The 26974-nt window shown below is 31.6% G+C and overlaps 1 long non-coding RNA gene across 1 annotated transcript in view; it reads right to left on the bottom strand.

Annotated features, from left to right (window-relative positions):
- The window catches only part of LOC107398941 (uncharacterized), a 39484-nt gene extending 18069 nt beyond the window's left edge, over positions 1–21415 (bottom strand). The window contains exon 1 of the long non-coding RNA XR_010335407.1: positions 21276–21415. This is a non-coding gene — a long non-coding RNA (uncharacterized LOC107398941). The remainder of the gene's footprint in view (positions 1–21275) is intronic.
- Between the last annotated feature and the right edge of the window lie 5559 nt (positions 21416–26974).

The following is a 26974-nucleotide window of genomic DNA, read 5'->3' as shown; positions in this document are numbered from 1 at the left end:
AGATGAATGACCATATAGAAAAGACCTCGGAAACTTCATCCATACCAGAATTGGAATGAGATAACTTAATGGACCCTCCACTTGAAATCACTTTCGAGACAGAAGAGTCATTAGGGGAACCAGACCAAGAGGAACCACCACATCCTTATCATATCAGAAGTCGAGGACTTACACCAGATCATCCGTGGGTGTAACAGAAACGCATATAGTGCTATCAAATTATTCAAGTTATTTATTAACGCCGTAACTATACAGCGTGCTCAAAAAGTGGCGCACCAACTCAATTGTGTGTGATAGAGAACTGGTTACATATAAAGGTAAAAATACTAAAACAATTCTTTGTATTAAAGATATTGATAAGTAATGAAGTTTAGATAAATGATATGTGGCAACGTTGTCTAACAGTCATGATCGCAATAAAATTTGATCAACAATAAAATTAAATTACTTTTGAAAAGGTTTCCTAGAAAATAATTCCCAGCGTTGGCACATCTACACATTGAGATTTTTTTAATAAATTTTAATTTTTTTAAATTAAAAAAACTGCTGAAGTCTGATAAAAAATTTAAAAATAACTAATTATCGTTTCTTGGAGAACGATTGCCTACTGTAAAACATAGAAATATTAAAAACTAATGAAAACTAAAGAAATTAATACAATAAGTTTGTAGCTCCAGAGTTTTCAAAATAGGAAAACAGGAATCATTAACTGCTCCACAGCCTGAGGTAAACGTTGTAAATAAAGACAACCAATGTCAAATTTATATCCACCAATTTCGAACTCATCCCAAGCGCCCAAAAATCCAAGTCAAATTAATAAAACATGGGTTCTTTCAAGAGCACAGTGCTTTAATTAATTTTAGACCTCGCTATGTAAAAACAGATCTTCTTTACGTGTCAGACCTTTTTTCTGAGTAAATGTTAATCAGTGAATATAAAAAAAAATTAAAAAATTGAAGAAAAAAGGTTTCCATAAATAAAGTTCTTTTATAATTTGTAAATTTCAGATCTTTTGTTAGAGCTGATAAGAACGAATCAAAACTTCTGGTAAAATTCACTGAAAGAGCCAGAAAATAAAGGTCAGGCAACACACAGGTAACAAAATAATGGTCAGCACATGCTGATTGGATTTCTGTTGTAACGCTAATAAATAAACCACCGTGGTTAGTCAATGTGCTTGTTAAACCAGTGAAATGACAATTCCATGGACCCCTAGACTACAATAAAATAGGAAGATAGTACACGTGTTCAGGTTGGGAGTTGACACTACAGGAGTTGCTCAATGATCATACAGAATATACCAGTGACGGCTCCTCCGGGTAAATTTAACTATTTACTTGTAACAAATTATAACTTGCCATTTATTTACATTCATTCAGGAACTCAGATAGTAAAACAATTTCAGAAAAACTTATCAGAATTATTTATGAATAACCTTACAGAACAAAAATCTTAAATTTACCTATCTCTTCTAATCACATTTGCTTTTAGTATAAATACATCGATGACGTCATCTCTTTGTTTAAAGGTACAATATCAAACTTAGTTATTTTCCTTCATACTTTAGATTCACTTCACAAGAATATTAAATTTACAATTGAAATGGAAACAGATGGTAGTCCATTTACCGAACACACTGTATAGCTCTTCAAAGTTAAATTTTTAAGTTAATTTTTGGATGCTTCAGATAAAAAAAATTCTATAACCGCTAACCAAAATAAATATTTGCGCTTCGAATTAGCAACGCAAAGTTGCCGTTTTCTCAAAATTGTCACTTTGTCGCTTTAAAGCGACCAAATGAAAAAAACGGTCGCTCTCCCATTTTTTATTGAAATCAAATGTCCAATGATTTATGTAACTAGCTGTGGTAACTGTAGTAACAGAAAATAAATAATTTCTAATTTTATAAATTATTTCATGGTTTTGTCCTAAATATTTTGGTATATTCTTAATGCTTGCAATTGAAAAAAAAAGTCTTGTGTGTGTTGCGAGCGCAAATGTACACTGTTGCTTTCGGGAAACTTCCTCGCGCGTCAACATTCTCTCAATCGACAATATGCTTCTTTGCGCTCTTAATACACAAATAGCCGTTTGATTTTAGTTAGCAGAAATATCAGCTTTTGCAACATTAAATAAATTCCTGCTGAACAAATTCATCAATTCATGTCTAATGTCCTGCAAAACTATTAAAAAACTTGTTAAATAGACATCCTAAAAAACAAAAAAGCAACAATCGATACCGTTGCTGAAGAAAACAAATTACAAAATATGTAAAAAAAATTGCTTAAAAAAATCTCACTTCATTTTCGTGCTTAACTGAACGTCTTTAATAACCCTACGAAAAATTATACGACCCTTTTAAATCACCCTGTATAAGTGAGATTTTGTCCTAATTTGTACAGTTCAGTGACCGACATTTAAATTAGAAATATGATGGGTAAGGCATTTAATCCGTTGGAATTAATAACAGTGGTTTTGACTTTCGATGTAAACTAAAAATTGTTATTATTTTTCAGCTTCACCCCCATCTTTTATTGATTGATTCGAGGGAATCGCCCCGTTTATCGCTGATTGGCCATGTTCGTAGTTCCGCCAGCGTTTTGGTCTGGGACGTCTGTGTCAATTGAGCGAGCGGTCGCAGGATTACCACATCCACCACCTGAGGTCAATGTGGTTCATTGGTCTGTTCTGTTTTAGATAGGACGCTGAATTAACTGGGGTCGCGGTGACCATTTGGTCCTAATCATCTGAGGAGTCGACCACCCTAGAGTGATCGATCGAGGATGGGATAGTGTTAGTGTTAATTTGGCGCTGAAGTACCAACCCCCAGTATTTATGACATGTTAATTTTTCTTATAATCTTTGTTTTTATGTTATATTCATTTTGTTTAACTTTATATGCATTATGTTTATTTTTATACTCGTTAGGAATTTATCTGTATTTCATATGTTTTTTTTATTAAAAAATCATATTTTATTTCTTTTTTTTTCAGTCTGAGCGCAAGCCAAACTAGCGTCTGGCCCGTGCCGGTCTACAAATGTTCGATCAGTCGAAATGTTGCGAGCGAGGTCGGAACAGTACGAACGGAGACCATAACGGACTTCTCATTTCAGCTGGGCTGGTTAAGTCTAAAGAGTTTTCTGAGTATTTTAAAAATAATTACATTAACAATCGGCATTGATGGGCATATTGGAATAGTGGTTTTTATGGAAATATGTTGCGCGTGGCTGGGGCTTCGCCCCAGTTAACTAAAAGGAAACAAACCCCACGACCAATTAAACTCGAAAACGTGGAACTCGAAACGTGGAATAGTGTTTATGTTTATGAACTGTACGCCACCCTAGCTCCATAAAAAAACACTATTCCACGTTTCGAGTTCCACGTTTTCGAGTTTAATTGGTCGTGGGGTTTGTTTCCTTTTAGTTAACTGGGGCGAAGCCCCAGCCACGCGCAACATATTTCCATAAAAACCACTATTCCAATATGCCCAGCTGAAATGAGAAGTCCGTTATGGTCTCCGTTCGTACTGTTCCGACCTCGCTCGCAACATTTCGACTGATCGAACATTTGTAGACCGGCACGGGCCAGACGCTAGTGCAAGCCAACCTTTCTATTAAAGATACGCAATGCTTATTTAACACTAACTAGTATATTAAATATCAAGAGTTTTACCGATCGAAGACAATTGTTTGGAGGAGCATTGCGATGACTCCAATTATTGTCCGAGATCGGCAATCCCTAACGTTCGTGATGCTTATGGCGTTTTTTGCACGAACCCTAAATTTTTTAAAGATTTATTAAATATCATCAAAATAATTGTCAAGACAGCAGGTTCTGGTTACCAGTTGCTACGCCCAAGGCGTCGACAAATTTACTCAACGACGTCTAATTTAATTACTGACGCCTTTCGACGTAGCAACTAGTAAACACCACGTACTGTCTTGGAAACAGGCATAGTAAACAATCAAATAGAGCTCAATGGTGCAAAAAAATCATTTTTGTTCTCATAGCTTGTAGATAGCTATTTCCCGGTTATCTCCATCGTGTGGGAAACGAACTTTCCCGCGCTGCAGTGTTTTTTACTTTGCAACAATAGCTAGGGTGATTTGATAATGTCATGAGTAAACCTCGGTTTGGGATCGATAGGTACTCCGACCGCACACATCTGTGGCAATAAACTAAACTTGGGTACACGAAATAATTTTACTTTTCAATTTCCAACTGTTTAAAATAAGATTTAATTTAATAATGTTCATAGTAATTTTAAAAATCACTATATATTAATGAACCGCTAATCCAATAATACTTCTATTTCTAATCCTAATGGAGGTGTCGTTTAAATTTTATTGTGAAATAAAGTTGACCTCGAATTAAAAGAATTGAATTAATTAATTAATTTAAAAAATTTGATTGCCTCTCAAGGGCTTGTTAGTGAATTGTGTATTTTTAAAAAAGTTTACCTATTTTTATACAAAACTATGGTTTTTTATTTGCAAATTTTAGCAGAAATTTGTTTACAGTTTTTCACTTCGGTAATCGTATTTGGGTTTTTGTTACAAAAAGAGATGCAATTAGTTTTGGCTGAATACCATAGGGAGAACAAATTTATTTCGCCATGCGAATTAAATAGCAACTTTATTGAAATTGGTTTCATCGACAAAAGGTTTTGACGGTTAAAATTACTAGAAACATCAGATCTTTTAAGCAGTTGTATTCGAGTCAACCCTTGGAATCAGCAAATAACAAGAAAACTTATATTTTTTGTTATTTTTATTGTCAATGTACAAATTAAATGTCATTAAATTAAATTAAATTAAATGACAATTGTAAATGGAATCAGTTTTATTAGTAGTTGCATCAACTACGCATTTCGTCACCATAATGACTTTAAAATTTACTAAAAACATCAAATGAAATCTTATTTTAAGCAATTGTATTCTTCAAGTTGAAAACTAAAAATATGGTGTGTCCTCAAGTTTCCGACTAAATAGTTTAATGCCACAGATGGTTGCGGCTGAAGTACCTACCGATCCCAAGTGCTGGGGTTTATTGGCAAGACATTTTCAAATCACCCGGCCGCACATTTTAATAGGTTGGATATCACTACCATTAAGATGGAAACGATAATTTTATTCATGATAAATGACAGTTCATGTCACTTTGGTGATTGTTTTACCTGTTACTAACCATCAGCAAAAAGAACTAAATTAGCAAAAAATTAGTATATTATACAAGTAATAGAAATGCGAGTGAAAATTTTGATCCACGAAAACGCTTGCGCACGAGTGGGACGCTTCTTAAGAGCTTTATAATGGCATTCCCATCACGTGTGATATAAGACGTTTTATCTTACAGGTGCATTGTAAAAAAATCCAAGAAATTCAAGTAAGTATGTTGCTGTAGTTGAAATATGAAATAAACAGTCTCATTGTTTTCCTCAGTTTTCCCCAGATTTACTAACTTGTGAGTAGAACTGTCAGCTTAATCTATCTTGTGTCACCAAAAACAATGGTACAATGTACCTAAACAACTGCACCTGTAAGATAAAAATATTTTTAATTTTTTTGAGATATTCGTTACAAAACATATTGTACCTAACTTGTTTGTATAGCAATTTCCAAACTCGTTAGATAAATAACTATTTCAACCTTTAATTTATGGTAGGGTTTTAATTTCAATCAATATTGAAGTTTTTCTTTTCTAACAGAATTCTCCCATTAAAAAATTACATGATGTGAAGTTAAAACAATTATTTAAGCAATATTAAGCCAATTACTTTTCATCCTATTTAAACATCAATATCAACACCGCTCAAATCTTAGTTAATTTTCAAAAAATTTACGCATTTTCTACACGTGACAAATTTTGTACAACGCATTTAAAGTAAACACCTTAAGGTGTCAACCCAAATCAGGCTTCTTTTTGCTCGATTTCAACAAGTGGTTGTTGCTCTCGTAATTTAGACCTAGGTTGTCGACCCATAAAGAATTTTTTTTTCACCGTACTTGGAATCCCATCGTAAACCGTTTTTGATTTGAAAAGTTTTTAATAGACATATATAGTACGCATTACTAACTAACGCAACGTCTTCGTGTGCGATGTCTTAATACTCATTATTTGACGGAACATTTTGCGAAAATTTTTAAGTTGACAGGCAGCAAATTCGCGACCGTATTTTCGGTATATTCACTAATTCAGGGGACGTCGATGCAAAACTACCATATTTGGATTTAAATCCGCTAAAACTATTTTGCGAAAGTGTTACATACAAACTCTTTTTGGTACCAGCTCTCTAAAACAACAAAATTGTAATAGTTATTTATGTTACAAGGCCGTGAACTAAGAAAAATAATTATTGGAATTAAAAAAGACAGTTCACGGCTATATGGCATACAAAATTTTGTGTGAAACTGTGAAAAATTACCAAAATTAAAGTTTCGTTCGAATCTTTACGTAAAATTAATTAAGTGGTGTGCTTTGGTATGGTAACTAAGGCTTGCGTAGTTGCTGTTTATTATTTTCATTCCTATCTATTTAATTGAAAGTGGTGCTGTTTTTTTTGTGCTTTTTAAAGAAAATGAGCAGTGAAAGGTCCCAAATTCTCTAATATTTGTTATCACATATAATAAAAAACGTTCGATTTATCTAATAAAAACTTATTTCATTCAAGATCATGACCCATAAAAAAAGTCTTCGTCGGCCGGTTAAAAAAATCTTTTTTGCACGATTAAGCTCTATTTGATTGTTTACTAGGCCTGTTTCCAAGACAGTACGTGGTTTACTAGTTGATACGTCCTAAGACGTCGATAAGTAATTTTGTCGACGTCTTGGACGTAGCAACCCGGAACCATAATTTGCTGTCTTGACAGTTATTTCAACATTATTTAATAAATCTTTAAAAAAAATAAAAAATCGTGAACAAAAACGCCATAAAGCATCACGAACGTTAAAGACTGCCGATCTCAAACAATTGTCTTCGTTCGGTAAAATTTCCTTACCGTTCTTGATACTTAATATATACAATGTTTTACGTTGTCAAAACTTTATTATACTATAAACAATTATGCTATTTAACGAATGAAAATTTAAAAAAAAGTGTGTAACTATATAAAATTTTGAAACTTCCCATGTCTTAAAACGTTTAAAATAACATTTCAATATTGCTGAATGAGAATAAATTGACTACTCGGTGCAGAAAGAGGCCATGTAACATTTTTTCGAAAAATTTATTATCGGTCAATCAGTCAAATTTACACGTTTTGTACTCACACTAGCTTTTCTCGTAAATAAATTTAGATTTTTCACACACTAAGCTACAGATTCTTGCTGTCTCAAGCTATTCCGTTAGTTTCGGCTTCGTTAGCCATCAAATTTTCTTTGTTTGACGAACAATCGTTCAAACTCATTTTAAAAAAATTGAAATCAGATTAACTGATTTTAGTGCAATGTGATGGACAGTTTCAGCCGCTGAAACTTTGAGATAAGAATTAAAAAGCTCGGTCAGTGCATAAAGTTTTGTATGTATTATATTAAAAATTACAAAATTGGCTTCGGCCCGGTGTGCGCCTTTGCAGTAAACAGAAGTGTAACGTGTGTCGTTCTTCACCGACCTTGATTTTTCGATCATTATCATTAATTTCTTCATATTAAAGTACTATTTACGTATTGAAATTTAAACCTTAAATTTGTTTTCCAAATTTACATTTTACAATTTACATTTTGATACACTTCTTTCGTCGAGGTCTTCAACTTTGTAAAAATAAAATAAATAGAAGTTTTGTGTTTTTCCGTATTTAGACAACATCTGTAGCGACACCTATGCGGTAGTAGTTAAACTAAATAAACCAGGATATCATCGACTTTACCAACTTTTCAATTTTGTAATTTTTTACTTTCGTGTACTTTTGATGATGTGCGTTTTCAGAGATTTTTGTTTTTAACGATGTAACGTTTTAGTTTATTCGTTTTTATGAATGAACCATTTTAGTCGATTTCGTTTTTACTTATTTACTATTTTAGTTCCACAAGTTTTTAACGGCGTATGAGTTTAGCCTCTTCACGTTTTAAACGTGTGCGCCTTTAGCTTGCAATTTTAAACTTCGGGTGATTTTACCCAAATACTTTTTCGATGCCACCACGCTCCCCAGCGTCCCCACGTCGAAGCCCTATCCAGAACATGGGTCTCGGTTTAAGAAGTAAAAATTTCACAAACGTCAGTAAAATTGGAGTTTATTTTTTGTAACGTTAATTTTTTAAAGTTTTATTAAACACAACTTGTGATAGTGGTTTAATGTGTAGTGTTTTAATATTAAGAGCCGGTTTACAGAACATTTTAATTGCAATAAAATTTTAATTGCGATTAACTAGACATTTGTTAATGCATTTTAAATAGCAACTTAATTTGAATTAGTTTAACTTTGAATTAAATTTTAATTTCACTTTCTGTAAACCGGTCCTAAATCTGTTTAGATCCTGAAATGTTGGGTAAAATTATTCCGTCTGTGCTGCATGTGCATCTGTCGTAGGCTAATTGTAAAATTAGGCGTATTATAAAAAGCCTAGTCATATTGTAAACAACTGAGCAAATTGTAAATAAATGAATAAATGTCGGTTTTTTATAATGCAACTGAAAAATTTAGGCGTATTATAAAACGCCTAACCAGTTTTCGAAAATATAGATATTAATCTATGATGATCATTAAATTGTTATATTTTTTTAAATTATGGCGGAGGTAAAAACCTTGGTCGCAAATACGTGCTGCAGTGTTATGACCATGGAATTATTCAAGTTTAGAAAATAAAAAAACTATTAACATCAATCTAAACCTTAAAAATGTTAAAACAGTGTTTTAACTAATTTTCAAATTATAGATTGTTGTATACCCGTAAATAAAAAAAGGTTTACTTTACTTTTTGTTGATCTATATTTTCAAATTTAACTGCGAGTGTGAAATGACGGATGTTGATGTGTAAGAAGTGTAAATATCGAGCTTAGTCAAAATTGTGACAACCTTGGTAATGTACCACTTCAAATTTAAAAGTTTATAAGTATAATGCTCCGCAGTACCTTTATATAAGAAAATCTTCAATAGAATTTTTTCGCTATTCCTTTTTATTTGGCAGACTCACCATGTATTATTTTCCATCCAGTTCTGAAGCCGAAAAGAAAACACCAATTTTGGTAAATACAACAGTGATCCGACCAGAAAGAGAATTTGTAACGACATACCTAGATCTTTATATGAAAGTATTGTAGTTGTAGTGCATTTTACTTTTTTCATTAATAAAGGAATGCTTCATTCAAATACATTGTCCAATTTTGCTTGCAATTTTTTTCCAGTTGACTACCAAAGATTTTTATAAGTATAATTGGCATACGATAGCAAGTGCCAAGAGAAAACAACGGACCATTGGTGTAAAGAATAGATCTGAGCCTTATTAAAAACTTGGATTCGAAAAAATCTTTATTATCGTTCACCGCAAAACTTCGACTGTCTAAAAAACTTTTTATCCATGACAACAGAGGGTCTGATAAACCAATTAATTTTAATTTATTTATAAATTAAAAACCTGTGAGGAACCTTATCAAAATCCTTACTAAAATCAAAGTCTATCTTTAGAGAATTTTTAGTGCCAAACACCTTTATCCATTCATTTGTCGAGCACAACATATCCAGTACCTTCCAGAATAAATCCGCGCTGTTTCAGAAACAATTCCTTTGGATCACAAATAACAAATTAGTTCGTTTACAATAGCTTTTTCCAAAAGGTCACAGCTAATCGATGATAGACTTATTAGTCTGTATAATTGGCCAGATTTAGCTTGTCTCTTGATTTATATTCGTACAGGGGCGTAACTAACGCCTGAAGCCACTCATTTTGTAAGACACACCTGTCTTAAAATACGATGTCATTATTTATGAGTGGCAATAATTTTTTTAAGAGTTTAGCTGTAATTTGATCCGGGCCAGATGCTGTATCAATAGGTAAACGACTAATGAGTTTTTCAAGTTATCAAGTTCGTCTATTTATTTATTTATTTTTCGAAAAAATTAGCACTGGAAAGTCTAGAGTGGCCATTATACTGAATAGAAAAAGGTGCATTATTGAATATTGTGTTATTAAAAGATTTTGAAAAAGTTTCCGCAAGTGTATATTATTAGCGGTTTCTCAGTGAACCTTCAGAGTTGTGAGCTAGGGATACCGACACTCTGCTGGCTATTAGCACAGAAAACTTTGCGGTTTATTTAATAAAGCATTTTCGCATTCACATTTTGCAAGCTTTAACCATTTGTAAGCTGGTATAAAAAAAATTTACGAGCAATACAGTTGTTTTCAGTTGGACATTGTTAATATTTTTTCAAAGCCTTTTTATATGGTAATTATTTTATCAAAAAAAGCTTTGGTAATCCACGGTTTCTTTACATTTTGTTTGTTTGTAGCAATGCTAAAGTGCAAATTTGTATTATATGAATAGTACCTGTTGAGGAACATATCATAATCCATTGATTGAGAAGAACAGACATTAAGTTTTTTGTTTAAATAATTGTAGTTTGTTACCCAATGAGTTTGTATTTTGTAGTAAATATTTTCGAAGTAGAGTAAAGACTTGAGTATTGAAATTTATATTGGCATGACCTGGGATGTCGTTACTTATCCATGAAACTAAGTTTCTGTCAGATAATAACACATTCAGTAATGATATCCTTTGCAACTTTGTCGGCTCTGTTAGTATTTGGAAAATGTTGTTTTCAATAAATAAATTTTTTTAAATTATTACTTTCAATATTTTTACCCTAATATACACATGCTTCTTTATAACGTCCCACTGAGTTAGTGTGCCAGTTTTTAAGCGCCCTGTGTAGGCGCATAGTTATCTACGATACAATGTCACGATTCATGGTATATAATTGTCGAGTTATGTAACAATGTGAGAAATACTAGAAGAAAACAACCAACAGTCCAGTCATATAAGCCTTCAAATCAAAATGCTGAGGCTAAGGCTTGATTTTTTGATATAACTTAATGTGAAATCTAGTCAAAGAATTTTTCGTTTCAGCCTCAGAAAGATAATTAAAAAAACGAACATGAAATTTTTTTTGTAGATTATTCAAAATCGCAAACAAATACTCTTCAGTTTTTTGAAAAAGTTAATATATGTAAAAAAAGTATATGTAAAAAAATGTAAAAAAATGTAAATGTGAAAAAGAATAATATGTAAACACTTGACTGTTGACTGCTTCATTCCCAAAACATGTACTTTCAAGCTAAAAGTAATAATTTGTCATTTAAAAAATGCCCTTCCAATACCCCATTGAAGAAAAACTCGAAATGGGTGTCAATCGAGTAACTCCTGGTGCATCTCAATGTGATACAGTTACTTGTGTTCTTTTAGAATTCTGTGAATATTAAGTTCGGCTAATACCAGTAGCATTGCGAAGTTCATTTAGACTTAAATTTGGATTATTGATCACAAGATTTGCAACCAACGCTTGATTTAGATAATGGGTCACAGGGAAAATTTCGTTTACCTTTTTCTGGGACCAAAATTTCCGTTTACTTTAAGATTGGCAAAATAATTTTCAATTTGGATGTTTCTGGTAAGTTGTGAAATAATTCAGCTTCCGTTGTACAACTTGAGTCGAATTTCTGCCACATTCACCACAGATTAACACCAGTTTGAGTTTTTCTTCAAGGGAGTATTGGCAAGGGCATTTTTTAACTAACAAATCATTATTTTTTTTCTGACAAGTAAATACAGTACAAATTTGTGTAAACCAAGCAAAGACTGGGGCTCTGTTTTCACAATGGTGACTAAGAGATAAAACATTTGTCTGATCTTAACCAAATTTAATTTTCAATTGCGCAAAACGCCTTGAATTTTCTACTATTTCAGTATCGAAATTCTCACTTAAAAAATAGGAGAAATTTTATTATGAGAAAACGATTGCCATATTTTGACAACAGAAAAAATAAATATAGTTTTTTGCATTTCGCGCCCATAACATGAAAATTTGGTATAAAATTAAAACATCAAATTGATGCGTGTTTAGAAACTGTCGTTTGAAATATATTTTTTTCCTTTGGACAACTGGAAGTATTTATTTTTCACTGGAACTAAAATTTGAAACACCCTGTATAAGCAAAGAGTTCGGTGTTAAACTAAAGCCTCGCGACAAACTTTGAGCTAAGAAAACCCATTAGAAACCCTTAATTTGTGCTCCAATTCATTCAAAAAATGCAAATGCGCTGTAGTAAAATTCTACTAAGAACATTAATGGGATATACTTATTCACCGAGTTTGAGTGTAAATCGGACCCCTTATTGCCGAGTGGATTTTTAAACGCCGATTGATAACGGGAGGTTTTCCATCCACGAGGTGAAATAAATAAACCGATTTACACGGAATTCAGGTCAATAACACATTTTGTTCTTCGAATTAGACTCAGCAAGACATAAAATTGCTTTAAATTTGTTGAACATATTTTTTAAACATATATTTTTAATTTAGAAATTTTGAATGTTATTTTGTTGCATTAAACTTTTTCAAGTCATTGAATGCGCCAAAACCTTGATCAGCTTTGCTGCCTTTTGGTCTAATTTGTGGTAGGAACAACTTGTAGAAAATTTTAATTTTGTTATCGTATTTTTTTCTTGTTGTAACTAATTGTATTATATAATTGTTTCAATGCCACAAATAAATTATTATTATAAAATTATAATTATGTGATGGTACAATAAACTACAATAAAATAAATAAATAGCTTTGGCTTTTTTATACGGTTTATCATGATTAAAGAGTTTTTGGTTAAAATTTGAAATTCCCTAAGAAATGAAAAAGATGTAATTTTTGATTACAAAGTGTTACTACAACATTAAAATCCACCCACACAATACTATGCATGGTCTTGACTTATCACTCTTGTTAGTGTGGTGACGACAGAATCCAGTATAAATGAAGGGAAAGCAATAATTGCCCTATGTCGTCCAATGTTTAATAAGGACTCTTCAGATGTGATGAAAAAATCGAATGTAGTGAACAAATTATAAACAAATTTCTTCAAAGTCTGATAAACCCATAAGGGTTTTTTAATTTTACCGGTGAGTGGTGAAGCCACCAACATCACAGCAACATAACGTTGATGTTGGTGTAACATGCAATACAAGTTGCAAACCCCTTTGTGAACATAACCCCAAACTTTAAATACCCATTGAACCTTTTAGGGAGTAACGAACTATACAGGGTGTTCAAACACTAAATACATTTTATATCGAAAAGACATACAGCTGTCCCAAAGCACCGAAAAACCACCATAACTTGTTTAATGTTTAACAAGTTATGGTTAATTAATATAATTAATTTATTAATAATAATGATATTGACTTTTCCATTTTTTAGGTTATAGCTGCGTTCCTGCTGCATGTTTCTAAAATATTGCGAAATATAATACTTGAATGACTTGAAAAACTAAAAACAGTCAATCTCTTGTTCTTGCTTCTCAAAGATTATTAAATTATCTATCTAGAAACAAAGTTTAAAATGCCTAAAGTTAATAACGAAAAAGATATTTCACTTAAAAATTCATTTCAGTAACAAATTCACACTTCACCGCAGACCATTTGTTGGAGTTTAAACGGAAATTTAAAAATTTGCCATTAATTATAATTTTAGTTATATCAAAGTAATAAATGACGATGGCCTAAAACATGAATGTGATATTAGCAGAAAATTTCACCTTTTGACTACTGAAACAATATTTTTTTTAATATTTAATGTAAGAATCTTTTAAGTGATCAGCAAATGACACTTAATTGTTAATGTTTTTAGAGAGACAATTTGAAGGTCTTCTAGATGCAAAAATAAAAAAACTGGGTGTAACATTTAAAAAAATTTTAGTACACGCTCTGTAAAATGGTTACTTTGGAACTGGTTTGAGTCCGCAAAATATCATTTTAAAGGATTAGTAAGTACTTAAAGTCGTCATAGCAACACTGTGTATTATTTGACAAAATAAATAATATTGTTTCAAAAAATCAGTCGTTGCTGTGAGTATCGATCGACTGCACTTATGATGAGGGTCGATTGGAAATGTAAAGAATTTTACAATTTTGTTGTTTTAGAGGGCTAGTACCAAAAAAGTTTGTATGCAACACTTCCGCAAAATAGTTTTGAGAACTCAGCTCATTAAGAACTCGGCTCCTTCGTCGCCTCGTTCTTAATCCGATTCGATTCGTCCGCTACGACTGTATTTTGCGAACTTGTTACATATTTAACTATTAAGTTAATGATTGCAGTAAGTTAATAAAAATAACATATACTTTAAGTTTAAAATTTTTTCTTTAAAAAGGTAAAAGTTTTACTTACTTGAGATTCTTAGTTTTTATTTAATTATTTTTTTAAAGCGTGTTTTCGTCAAAAAAATTAGATTATTTCAAAAAGCAAAATCAGCCAACAACAATTTGGCTTTAAAACATCTGTTAAAAGCTACAAGCAAAAATGCAAAAAAATATAAATTGTTCTATTGAAAAAACATAAGTTTGTGTGATAATTTTAGAAACAACCTGTATACTTAAATTTTTTTTAAGTAAGTCAGAGAGTTAGTGTATGCAGCTTTCGTAAAAAAACGATTAATACTTTTAATACATTTAAAGGTCAATAACAAAATTTTTTCACATCGCTGAGACACCTTGTATTTTCTTAAATCAGAAAAAAATAACATTTCGAAAATGTCATAGCCAACTATTATTTTCTACTAATTTATTACTAATTCTAACAAATGATTAAAAAAAAACGTTTACTACGTTATTAAATTTCCCTAAAAAAACCTGTTTCAAACGTGTACCCTATGTAATATTACGAATTTATGAAGATTTTGATAAAATGTCAACTATTGTTGATAAATCGAAACTAAAAGACGGTAGCGGGATGTGGTTTTGACTAAAACTGTTTGAGAATGTGCCCCGCGTTTTTCTCTAAAGGTTTTAGCCACTCCAGAGATCTGTTCAAACATCCAAAATGCACCATTCCGTACAATGTTGTAATACTTGTAATTATTAGCGGTTTGAATACTATAAAAAAACGCCAACGTCGCATTATAATTAAATAAAAGCCGATGTAATTTATAGTTTCAATAAGAGATCGAATCATTAAAAAATGTTTTATAACTTTGTCAATCTTATTTAAGAAAATAATTTGGTAACATGCGACGTTGGCGTTTTTATAGTTTTAAAACAGGTAATAGTTGCAAATTACTGTAACACACCTAAACCGTACGGTCGCTTAACATTGTACAGGGCGTTCAGAGAGTCTATAGATCAACTCTTGCTGTGAAATTTTGAGCGTATTTTGATTTGTTATGATTATTACATACGACAATACTAGAGTTGGAGAAAATCACAAGTAGCGCGTTTGACACTTTAACAGAATAAAAGGATAATCTATCAAAGACAATAAAAATCTGTTAATCTAAGTTCCACAGCAAGAGTTGATCTAAAAACTTGTTGAACGCATCGCATTAATCGCTTTCAAAGCATAAATATAGAACTGCTTTCAAATCAAACCGGCAAGTTTCCGGCTTGAACATTCGAAAAATAATTGAGTAATTGAGAACGCAAAAGTAACATATTAATTAAATTTTCAAAGATGGTGAATTTTCACTCGTTAAAACAAAATTTACAAACGGAGCATTAATTACTACTTTCGGTCCACTTTCATGAAAAACCATTGTGGTGGAATTAACTAACCTGCTACCATGACAACTCATATAAAAGTTAATGCCAAGAATACCCAATTTCCATTACAATAGTTTTTATGAAAGTGAACTGAATGTATTATTCTTACCTAACATGTTTGGTAAATATTTCCCAAATGAGCACTTTGAAAAGAATATCTCAAAAAAATCAAAAATAAATAAAATCGGTTCATTTTTTAGAATCCACTTCCTACTGTACCTATAACCAGTTTCAAAACTATAAAAACACCAACGTCGCATTTTCTCTCAAAATAAGCTGTTATAAATTATTCATGCACTTCAAAAAAATAATAGCTAATGTAATTTATACTTTCAATGAGAGAACTAATCATTAATAACTATTTTACAATTTTATCAATCGTATTTAAAAAAATTATTCGGTAAAATGCAACGTTGGCGTTTTTATAGTATTGACAGAGCTAATAAATATTTTATGTTCGGCCCGTTTAAGTCGGTCTAACGAGCGCCATGGTTTCAAATAATTTCTAAAGTGGGTGACAAAACCAAATATCCACAACACTGTGTTTTATTTCCAATTTACAACCCGGCAACACCATTTAGGGAAAAAAGTGTCATAAATAAATTTGTGATTATTAATAATTATCATCAATCAAGTGCTGCCTTAATTCTTGTTTAAAATAATTAAATAATTATAATTAAGATTTAATTTATAATTTATTCAACGTAGTCTGTGTTTACGCTAAATTTATTTACGACACATTTTCCACCAAATGTTGCCGGGTTGTAAATTTTAAATAGAACAGTGTTGTGGATATATGATTTTGTCACCCAATTTAGTTACAAATTTGTCAGAACTGACTGTGTCTACTAAAATAGGTTAGAAGCTTTGTTAATTATTCAGTTAAATTAATTTGTAAAATTATGAAAGTGGACCAAAAACAAGTGATAAAATATAATACTTTGTTTTAATAAAAAATAACTAGTTCAGTTCCTTACAGTGCTTGTGTCAAGTGTCAAATCTTGAAAATGAGGCAACTACGTCCAAGTAAAAATACATTGGTATATCAAAAGTACGTATGCAATTTTAACAGGTAAAAGAGCTCAACAATTATTTGTTATTGCTCATTATTTATTTTATTTGTAATTGTAATTTATTTTATTATTTGTAATTGTTTAATAAAATTTTCGATAATTTACTAAACATTTGGAAAAAATAACATATCTACACCAAACTATTTTCGTTGTGATAGAAACGGACAATTTGAACCATTTATTTATAATATAATTAACAATGAAAATTCTTGCTATGATTAACAAACTAATTATTACTGACTGTCTAGTTTGAACAAAAGGAAGAAGGAAAACAGTGAAAATAATAAAAAAAAGAACTTTGCAAAATGTTCTACGGAAAGTTGCACTTTATGAGCTCTGTTATGTGGTGCTATTAACACAAGTTAATAGCACTTTCTGTAAGCTAAGATGAGAGAGTCATTTTGACTGTTTATAGTGCCAATATAATGACGTACGATGACGGTGAACCTGATTCCGATGACGAGAATGGCATACCTACTGAAACTGCAACGCTAATAATATATCGAGAAGTGCAAAATGTAAGACTACGGTTTGGTAACTTGGCAGAGAAAAGAAACTTTATTACAGCGTTGAGGAACCTACAAGAGGGCAAGCTCATCGGATTCAGGAACATCAACAAATAAAAAATTAAAAAATGATACATTCGGTAAAAAATAAAATTTTATAGTTTAGTTCTTTTTTGCTGATGGGTTGGAAACAGGTCAAACAACCAAATTGACATGAACTGTCACTTATCTTAAAAAATCATCAGTTCCATCTAAGCGGTAGCAAATACCAACCTTATAAATTCCCCTAAACATTGTTGTAAACTAAAAAAACACCGCAGTGCAGAGAATGATATTTTCTACGTTAGAGATGACCGGGAAATATAATGTTTCAACGCAATTTAGAACTTTGGAGGAAAAACAATCATGCAATATTTCTTGAATTGAATGATTGAAAAGTTTTCACTATTACAACTCATAAGGCCGGTTTATACAGGGTGTCTTACGAGGTATTGCACATATTTTAACTATTTTTCAATTTTTTCTAAAAACGTTTTATTATGGAATTATTGGCCTCTATAAGTTAGCCCAAACATTGTTATTTATTTAACGAATTTGAATGTAAATCGGACGTTTTATTTCACGAGGAGATTATCAAACCACGAGTTTAACCGAGTGGTTTATCATCCACGGTGTTAAATAAATGAAACGATTTAAACGAAAACGAGTTAAATACAACATTTTATTCTTCGAATAGACTTAGCAAGGGGAAAAACTGCTTTAAATTTGTTAATCTGACGTTTCGTATTGAAAAATGCCAAACAGTTGTTAAAACTGTTTACATAGAAAATTTTGCCAGTGTCGAAAACTAAAAGAAATTATTCTTTTTTTTATTTTTAAAATTACCTATTTAAATTGACAAAGTTTGGTTACAGTCGTTATAGATAATCATTTAAGAGTGCAAATTGTAAGTCTGTAGAACATTGATAAAATGAGATGCGATGGTCCCCTTGATATAAATTGCTTGATAACCTTGATTAAGTTGGACAATTTTGATTGGCTATGATAGTGCTTGATCTAGAAGGCAGGTCCCTCACTTGAAATTTTTGGTCATTTATAAATTATTTAATAAAATATAAAAAAATGCAGTCGATATCAGCACAAACATCATAGTATTTTCAAATTAAACGGCTTTGATTTTAAACCTGTCAAAAGCGCAAATATTACTGTATTGTAAAATGTATTTTTCCGTCAAAAAACCTAGTGTTTTTTCAAAATGAAATGAAGCTTAGTTATGAAATGGTTACTCGTTTGTAAAATAAACAGTCAACGAAAAAAATTGGATAAAGTTTGAAGACATTTAACAATAACATTTGCACTCTGACAGGTTTGAAATCAAAGAACGTCTAAAGGCAAAGATGTTCCAACAAAAGCGCCTGAATACAAAATTTGAAATCGAAGTTTTTTGAAAAATATAAACCAAAATGTTGTCTTTACCATTGGGTGTTGTTCCTGAGATACATCATTTCCTCACAGGTTAGTTTGTACTTCATTTTAAATATTTGTAACTGAGTCAAACTGGTTAAAAACTAGATTGAGTTATTTTTATATAAAAAAAACATCGAAGTTCAAATCGCACGAAAAACATATCGTAACTTTTTGAAGGCCTTAGTATACGTATGGAACGAAGCGTTTTGTGTCTAAACTATGTATGGACCTTACGAACCAAAATAGTAGGTAACCATAAGTAGTTCTCGGGTTACAAAAAAAGTATTTTTTTCGATGGCACCCACCCACGGCAATTTTTTTCGTAAAAGATTATATTTTAATAATAATAATCATGATAAATTAGTAATTCGAAAATTAAAAAACAAGGTGAAAAAAAATTATTCATCACATTTGTAAACTAGTTGATGACGTACTAGTTACTTTTTCGTAAGGTACATAGTCTACGGAAAAAACGCTTGGTTCCATACTTTTGCCCAACGCTATTTGGCTTTTGAAGTTATGTTAGGACATTACTCGAAAGGTTTCGAAGTGGCAACATATCACAGATGGTACAAAAGCCTCTCTAGAGGTTCGTGTTTGAAGTAAATTAAGCATTTGAAACAGGTTCCGATTGACACTAACAGTTTTATCAGATAATTGTCAAAAAACTAGGTTGTAGACATTATTTAACTAGATTACCTTGGTTTTTAGTGTAATTATTATAGTGCGCCGTTGGATATTCCGATACGCAAATAGCGAATCGAAATGACTTCAGTACGAAACAGAAAAAATTATTTATTACTGTCATAAACAATTTTATCTATGACAACGACTGTATACCAAATTTTATAAAAATTAGGTAAGTAGTTTTAACAATAAAAAATAAAATCTGATAACATTTGAAGGCTAACATAATTCTTCAGAGGGGTGCAGCTCAGCTCAGTTGGACTTTTGATATTTTATAGAAATTATTTATATTCTAAGGGTCGGTTTACAGAAAGCGAAAGTAAAATTTGAAATGCATTAGCAAATGTCAAATTAGTCTCGAATTAAAATTTGATTCCAATTAAAATGTTCTGTAAACCGGTCCTAAAACGCATTTCAAAAAAATATTTTTGATTATATGGAGTGTTGCAAAAAGTTTGGAGATATTAATATTATTGTTATGACGTCATAGTTTTCTTGACATGTTCTACAGTATAAATACCTTAATGATAAGATCTACAAAATATCAAAACTCTAACTTTAATAACTACTAAGCTACCTACAGAAGATGGGAACAGGGAGGGACCACCTTGTATTACAAAATGTTTTTAGAAAAAACAAAAAATTGGGGCCATTTTAATAGGTAATCTATGGTTATAATGTGCACTACCTCGCGAAATATCCTGTGGAAAATTTTTAATTTAAAATAAATTAATTTAAAAGTTAACAACGCAAATAAACCAATCAAATTAGTTCATTTTGGTTACGTGATCACTTAATCATTCAAAAAGAAAGTATCGAAAGAGAATTTGGTAAATCTATACAAACATTTATAAGAGACACCATGAATAGGCAATCGGATGATCCATAACTAATAAGACAAAAGCATTCGAGAATCAGCAATTAGTTTAACCAGAGTTCCGGGAAAACAGCGCCCGGATATACCTAAAAATATTTTAGGGTGCTGTAAACTATGCCAAAAATTATATTTTAAAAATTATATTTTTGTCAATTTTGTAAAATTTGGGTGTATTTAGCGGCCACGGCGCGGCGTGCTTGTGTCCATAAATTTAGGGAGTGAAATTTTAAACCGCTGAATTTTTTTTGCCCAAATATTGTTTATGCCCTTTGACGTTTTCAGGAAAGAGCAGTTTTATACCTATATGAAGTGGCATTTTCTGATTTTACATAAAAAATTTAAAGGTGACTAGATGAGAATCATTTACAAACACATTGTACAATTTGTGTCTCTCAGACCCAATCCGTACCTTCGTGTGACTATAAATGCGCCCGTACAAGGGAGGATTAAATGACTGCAGATTTTATAAAGTCCACATTAAGCCTGATTTTAAAAAATGCAAAATAAGTCGCCAAAAGTCTGAGACTAATCGAAAGTAATACGAAACTTATCAGCTAGACACTTATGTCAGCGGTTTCGTATTTGGCGACACAAGCAAAAGCAAGTTTTAACATGCAATGAGAGTTTTCCACATATAAAGTCATCATTTTGTTATTGGTATGATTTTTCCAATGTTTTTTCATTACAAGTAACAAAGGCTTTTAAACTAAAATTTGAAATTTGGAAAGAGCCTAATTAATAGGGATTTAATTATTTTAAGAAAATCTTTAACGCACTCCCTAATATCCCGTAGATTGAAAATCGTAGTTTTCCAAAAATTATTGTGAAATGTTTTCACAAAAATAAAGTCATTATTTTATTAAATTATGACGAATGACCCGAAAAATCTGTCAAGCACAAGCAAGCAAGCACATGCAAGCGAGGTCACCTACCTTTCCTTTTGAGGTTGTGAAAACTCAGGGAAAAAGTCACAAATATTTAAGAATCGAAAATGTTTCAGAAACCAACACCCAAGACGATGCCCATTCACGACTACCACTCATCACTTTGCCGTCACGTCACAGTCGTAAATGAACAAATCTTGGAATGGAAGCTGCGAAGAGTGATGGGAAGAAGTGGGGGAAGGGATCGCCAGGACCTAGACGTTCTCATGGTAATGCCAAATCAAAAAAAAAATACCAGGGCCGGACTGAGCATTAATTCATACGAATACTGGGCCGAACCAAGCCTAGGTGTAAATACCAAAAATTGAATTATTACTCTGATTAATTACTATCTGATTATTCTCCAAATAATTGTGTTAATATTTTACGTTTTGTAGTGAAATTTTTAACTGGAATAAATTCATAACTTGGATGTAAGCGATTTTTTTTATTTTAGAAAACTCAAAATTCGAATGGAGCACAAATTGATAGTTTCTGTTGAATTTTCTTAGCACAAGTTGTGTCGCTGGGATTTAGTTTAACATTGAATTCTTTTCTTATACAGAAACTCTCAGTTTGTGCTTTATTTTTCCCTCCAAAATATTCAACTGTTACAATTCTACTACGAACTGAAATGGAATATAAATACGATTTGATGATTTTTGTTTTAAACAAATTTAAAAACTTTCTAAACATAATCCATTTCAATGTGAATTAGGCGATATTATTTTAGAAGAAAAAGACTTGGATTAAGATCTATATAAACCAATAAACTCAGAACAAAACAAACAATAATACAAATTTTATATATAAAACACTACTTTCAATCTTTTGGTATGCATTAATTTTTTGAATAAAAGCTTCTAAAAACTATGTATCTCATATTTCCTCAGTTTTTTTAAATACAATATCTTCTCAAATAAGTCTCATCATCAATATTTTCTTCGTTTTCACGAGGATTCAAATCGATTTGAGTATGGAACCAACTCATGAAAACACCTTGACTTGAACGTATTAAATTCGGTCTGAGTCCAAGGTCAAATTTTGGAATCGTGTCGAGATCGAATCAAACCTTTTTCATGAAAACAAAGAATTTTTGAGAAAGCTTGGCTTGTTGGACACTAAACGCTGTGCTATCAGTAACTGAACCATTAAATGGGTTAAATTCATTGAATATCCTTAAAACATTTCTTCCAGAAATTGTTCACAGTTGAATTTAAGATGTACTTCCAATGACAAGTGACAAATAAAGATGTCAAAATTTCAAATCCAGATTTAAAATTTGTCACGAAACACGTTTGAAATTGGATACCAAAACAGTTTCCAAATCGAACTGAAATCTTCATAAAAACGTAATATATATTTACAATCATGCTTTCTAGGAAAATATTTTTCCGAATATGACAGATTTCAGGTTGTCAATTTTTTTTCGTTGTCCGCTTCACGTGAAATACCCTAAAAACTGATGCTTGCATTGAAATATCCCAACGAAAACTTTTACAAATGTACCCCACTTATTACAGTTCATATTGTCACCTAAATTTACGACGCCACAAATGGTAATTCATAAATAATAGTAGTTTCATATACAAGAAAAAAAAAGTTGTTCATTATTTGTGAGTAATGGATTTCTGAAAGGGATGCAGAGCACGAGCTTCAGAAAGGAATCACGAGCAGATAATGCCAACTTTTCTTTACGTGTATAATACAACGTTTTCTCTTATAGGTACATCGGGAAATTTTTGTTAAATTTTTTCACCGATAGAATAAAAAAATCACCAATAGAATAAAATATCACCAAAGGACTACTTTATTCAATCGAATTAGTGTTGTATGGCTTCAATTGAAAAAATTTATAACAAGTGTTCCGTAATTGTGCATAAAATGCATAAAATGATATAATTTTACGTCAAATTTAACCAAGGACGTAGGAAACGTAGGAATTTTAGGATCACTATTTAAAAAACGAAAATAATTAAATACCTACAAATATTAATGTTCACATTTCTGAAGTTTTTCGATATTTATTTTAATATTAAATATATAACTTAAAACATGCTTTATTGCTAAAAATGCTTGACTTTCGGTCACAAGTTTTAGTTAAACATTTCGTCCCTTAATTTAGTCATCAAGAACTCTTCATATTTCCCGTCGTCTTTTTAAATTTTCCAAAAAATTATATTGAATGCCTTCTCGTGTAAAAAACGTAACAAAATCGTCAATTCCAATAACTTTATAATTTGAAACAGAGTCTAAAGTTACGTAGATGCTAAAGGCGGCCAAGCAGCCACAGGTTCAACTTTCCTAAAAATTAGACCCAATTTTGGCTTCAAGTACCTATGTATTTTGTAAATGCATAGACAAATTCCCAAAATCTCATCCATTCTGTACATAACATTATTTAGACAATCCACTTTTCCAAATGCTTGTTAATAATAAACGTAAAACTTGGCTGGAAAGGTTCAATTTCTCTCTTTCATCGATGATTACCATTTTTTAAAGTTAAGGAAAAAATTCATGAAGAAGAGATTAGACGTCAAATTCTTGTACTTACAAAGAAATCTCTTTTAAGATGTTCATATCAAGAAAAACAGTGAATTGACGACGACTCTCAGTTAAACCATTTCTAAACTTAGTTAGTCGACGAAAAATGTAAACATTTTTTGACAAATTTATTTGACCACATTATTAACACCTATAAGAGAAAAATAATATTTAAAGTTAAAATGTAAACGTGCGTTTATTTCAAAATCCGATTGCTATTTTAATCGCTAATTTCGAAAACAGTTATCTGAAGTGAATACGCGTGGTTTAGTATAAAATTCAAAATTTGACATTTTGGTCGAAAATTATTTTTTTAAATTATATTAGCTTTATCTGTAAGTAAAAAATTGCCGAAAAATTAATCAGGCGTGTAAGATACATAGTTTTATTTAATTAGAAATCGCAATTTTCTTAGGTGCGCGCTAGTAGATAGGCTGTGCCGATTCTAATTCATCTTGTCTGCGCATGCGCCATTTCAAGGATTTTCCGGTGCAAAATATGTATCATGATGTCATGGTTATTTTTGGATCATGACGTCAGGGTGGGAATTCCCTTTTTGGTATTACGATAATGTCATGTTTGCTTTTAGATTATGAATGATGTCACACTTATTTTCGGATCGATGAGTCATTGATACTATTATTTTATGTAATATAGATATTTTTATTTGGGGAGTTAATTACATTGTCAATAATAATTCAAATCACAAGTCAGGAAGTTCTTTCGTCAGGCCGTTCCAGCGGATAGACCAACCAGCTCAGACTTCATTCTGTAATGAAGTTAAAAGGGTTGTTGAGTATTTATGTCAACAACTACAAGATTTAACATTAAAGGTAAATTAACATTAACTTGAGAATAACTCTTAGGAACCATGTATAGCCAGATCTCTCACCCTGAACTGTACAAATCGTGCAATGGTCAGCCCGCTAAACCCTACTTGGTTAGCCTCCACGCCGACCTGATCTTGCAGCTCCTTCAATACTCAATCGTGTAATAGGATGGAATCCACCATCCCTTGATTAGTATTGGATAACCTCCACCAGATTATGCAATAGGTCAACCTTACAGTCTCCCTAATCCTGGTTTATGATAACACGTGATCGGAGATCATGATACATGGTATATTACACGTTCTAGTTTTACTACATTACTAATATTGACTATAAATACTCTGTGAGAACCACACTCACCAAATTTACGCCTTCGTTCTGCTTTTATTGTCAGGATGGAAGTCCGTATAATTTGTTGATTATAATTTTTATTTAGTTACGCACAAACTAATGTGATTCACAAACACAAACACATCATTGGTTAATAAATTTAGTACTTGAAATCATAAATCTTAATTTACCAAATTATTTTTATTACAATTATGTATAAAATTACAATTCTTAGCCTAAGACATGATCAATATAAATTAAGCTTTTTTGCTTTCCTAAATTTGGTCCACTTAATGAAGAAACTATAAGAGAAGGTATTAGGATCGCTAGCAGCAGACATACGATAAAGTTGCAAGCGGCTGGAGCATGGGCATGGGTGGTGGCAAATCTTTGTTTCAGTTGAGACCCAATTGCATTCCGTTTGATAAAAACGGCTGGCTTTCAGTCTTTTGTTACCATTAAATATTAATTCCTCAATACAAATTGTAAGAACCACCTAATGTGATTATGGCTATTTTTAGATCATATCACCGCTTCTTTCAGGGAATCCCTGACGCAATTGCTATTGTTGAATTATGATGTCATGGTTATTTTAGGATCAATGAGTCCTCAGCATCGTTGGACCATGATGTCATGTCTATTCTTGGATCGACGAATCACCGCTATTGTTGCATAATAATACCATGGTTGTTTTTAGATTATGACATAATAATTCTAAGTGAAATTATTCCCGTACCCTTCATACCCTACATTTGTTCTATATTAACCACGACATAAGCTTAAAGTTTCATTCTGTTTAACCACATTTTCGGTACTACTTACATCAGTGTGAATTAACAAAAAAAATATTACTTTGTGCTTGTAAAAAAAACATAAATAGTACTATTCAAGAATTCAAGATGAGAAGTGTAGCATTTAAAATTTTAAACAAAGATTTAGAAATGTAATCATTTCTTAGTGTTAAAGGTATTGATGAATGAAGATTATTTTGCAGTGTGAGAGATTTCCAACCATATTACTACATCAATTCGCTTCTAAATTCGTAAATTTTTACCTCGCCTTTTTTCAACATTTGAATTGTTGCAATATTCAACATTCATATGAGCGTTAAAATTTCTTAAGAGAACGGCTGTCAAAATTTACTCCTTTTATGTTTATTGTGAAGCCACCATCATTTGGGGAACGCCTACTATACAGTGTACAGCTGTCATCACCAGTTTGAGTATACATAACCAATGGCTTGGGAAATTTTTTATTGCATTTATTATTTTTCATGCATGGAGATTGATAATTTACATTTCCACAGGAGCCAAGTACCATGTTATATTTTACATTTCGTACAATTTAGGATTTTTTTCTGAATCAGGTATTTCAGCACAAATAACTTTGTCAATAAGGTCTGTAGAAACATGATTTGTAAGCCATAACAGTATACGAAGTCCACGTTTTTGCCACTCCACAGAACACATAAAACATCGTACTTCTCCGAATATTTTGCCTTTGATCAATAAGTTCATCACTTTTTTAACTTTGAGTAATGACGATCGTGAGAATTTTGGCCAGGACACAAATAGGTCAGGGCGGCCGTAGCATGTACATAGGTCCTGGCATCTTGAGTACGCTCATGCATATACCTACACCACGATTTGACCGAGATTACCAGGATCAGCATCTTGCCTACCAACATTCTTCTAATTCAAATTCAAATTCTAATTCTAATTCAACAGCATTCTTCTAATAAAGTTGAGTCACTCAGTCTCTACCCTGGCGTATTTATCTATCATAAACTGACTGAAAAGCGATCGAAAATAGATTAGGTGATTATTCTCACACTCTCTAATCATTATCCGGTAGGCGTAAAAGCTTGCTGCAGAAATTGTCTTTTTCAGAATCGCATTTGTTTTGGGATTACGTTGTGGCAAATTAATGGTGTATACATCCTCACCACGACGAAATAGAAACGGATATTGCAAAGCATCATACGACCTATGAAGTTTACTAAAG

This window comes from Tribolium castaneum, chromosome 9, assembly GCF_031307605.1.
Source record: "Tribolium castaneum strain GA2 chromosome 9, icTriCast1.1, whole genome shotgun sequence".
Classification (NCBI taxonomy): domain Eukaryota; kingdom Metazoa; phylum Arthropoda; class Insecta; order Coleoptera; family Tenebrionidae; genus Tribolium; species Tribolium castaneum.
The sequence above is the reverse complement of the archived record's forward strand: the minus strand, read 5'-3'. Positions and strand labels throughout refer to the sequence as shown.